Genomic DNA, 2,115 nt, shown 5'->3' on the forward strand with positions numbered 1-2,115 from the left:
GGGCCCTGGGGCCTGGCGGGCTTTGGGAACTGGGAACCAAGCACGGTGGCCTGGGGGAGGGGCGGGAGGCCGGTGGGAGAGAAGCTTTCAGACTTTCAGGGAACGTAAATTTTACCCCCGGCTACTTTCTCTGGGATTTATTTCTCGGTGAACTTGAGACTTTGCCTAATTACGTTTGGGTCTCTTTCAAAGCACATAAATTGCATCCAGTTCTTCTGCCTTCTTCTTAGGAATAAATTGTCCCCGTGCAAGGAGGGATCTGGGGGAGAGAGTGAGACTTTATTAATTCGACACAGAACTCTGTTCCCCTGCCCTCCCCTCTGCCCCCCGTTGAATAATAAAATAATGAAGATTTGACTTGGACCAGGATGTGTGGATAAATATATTGGTGACATGAATGGAAATGGATTTATTACATAAACAGGAGACTTCATCAATTTAAACCTGGCCTCCTTTCAATAGGCATAAATTACATTTTCTTTTCCTACCAGTTGCTGGTGTTTTTTTTTTGTTTTTTTTTTTTTTAAGAAACTGGATTTATCGGAATTGAGATTTCACTAATTTATTTCATGGAGCCTCGTGCTTCCTCTTTCTGCGCCGCTCATTAAAGACTGGTCCTTGGTGAGTCTCCCCCACCTCAGTCCCACTCGGAGCTCTGTGGCCTGCTGGGAGGGAGGTTGGGGTGAGGGGTGGCGGGAACATGGCTCGGGCAGAGAGACAGACAGACGCTCATGCCTCTACTCCCTCTAGAACTAACTGCTTCACCTTAGCAAGGGTGCTCTCCACAGGGTGTCCAGCCCCAGAAGTTGTAACAAACTATAGAAACGATCCCTGAAAGTATAGTCTTTCCAGCCCCAGAAGTAGAAGATTATTTTCCAGGCCCCCACAAGGGCCAAGGATGGCCCAGAGCAGGGTCTGGCCTTGGCGGGTCCCGAGAGGCGTCTGTAGACAAGTGGCAGAGAGAATCGGTGAGCAGGATCGCAGGAAGAGGTGCAGAGGTGCTTGGCTGGGGGTCCCAGGCACGGTGGGAGGGAGAGGGGTGCAGGGAGTGCTGGAAGGTCCCATCACAGACCAATGCTCATGGTACAAGAATTGATTTCTTCGGAGTTCAGGGCCCAATTTATATAGTCCCTCTTCCTCTCCTGCTGCTTTCTCTTAAGCAAAATGGGGATTTGGATCACCACCCGCCAAAATGTTTGGTCGGAGCAAGGGAGACGGCTTGAAACTACCTTACAGTAGAAGATGTGGTCTTTGGACTCTGATTTTGCTTTTCCTGTATTTTTTGCTGGCATGCCAAGGTTACTTCCAGCCTAGGAATTCCACGTAGGGGAACTTCTATCTGCCTCTCTCCTATCTCTGCTCGAACTTGAACAGTGCTGAAAGTCTTGAATAGTCTCATTCATTTCAAGTGGTAAGCAACTCAGTGTGTTAACACTTCTGGGTGTGTGTGTGGGACAAAGAAGAGCGGCTGCCATCTTGTTTAGAGAACCTGAAGAGGGCAATGATGAACTCCGAGACCTGAGGGGTGACTAATGGGGGGCGTTTGGGGCACCACAAGAACCAGCTGCTGAGAGATTTCTGTTCACCAAGCCTTCACACCGCAGTGGGAAGGGCACTGTCTCAGCAAACCCTGGCCCTCGGGGGGGTTAGGGAAGAGGGGAAAGGGAGGGAAGAGACTGCCCCCCACCCACACCCTCACTCGCATTTCCCATCCCACCCAGTTCACCAGCCCCAGGATCGGCAGGGGGGCCGGGGACGGCTCTGCAAGCTGTCATTCACCAGGCCCGTTGTCTGGCGCAGGTGTTTCTAATAAGGGCTCCTTCAGGCTTGCTTCATCCAGGAGGATGTTTACAAGAAGGTCTGATGAGAAATTGTCTCCAAATGCTGTCTTGTAAGCAAGACGTTAAGAAGGGGGTGGGGGTTAGTGCCTCAGGCTGTAAGCAAGCAGGGCTCCTGGAATGGGGCCTGGCCAGTGCTCCCTCCACCCCCGGTCCTCTTGGCCAGGACTGGCAGGCTGGGGCCTGGGCAGGTCTGGGCCTACTGCCAAGGGTGGTGAGCACCGTGGGGGTTGGTTTCAATAAACAAAAGCAATAATGTTGGAAGAACCTCCACAAT

At 51.7% G+C, this 2,115-nt stretch overlaps 1 pseudogene; it reads right to left on the minus strand.

The window, feature by feature from the left end:
• Positions 1-742: 742 nt before the first annotated feature.
• Positions 743-847, minus strand: LOC114218999 (small nucleolar RNA U3; annotated as a pseudogene).
• Positions 848-2,115: the final 1,268 nt, after the last annotated feature.

The sequence above is a fragment of the Eumetopias jubatus genome, unplaced genomic scaffold, assembly GCF_037043125.1.
Source record: "Eumetopias jubatus isolate StellerSeaLion01/CBP00866 unplaced genomic scaffold, mEumJub1_p1.0 scaffold_9, whole genome shotgun sequence".
In the NCBI taxonomy this organism is placed as follows: Eukaryota; Metazoa; Chordata; class Mammalia; order Carnivora; family Otariidae; genus Eumetopias; species Eumetopias jubatus.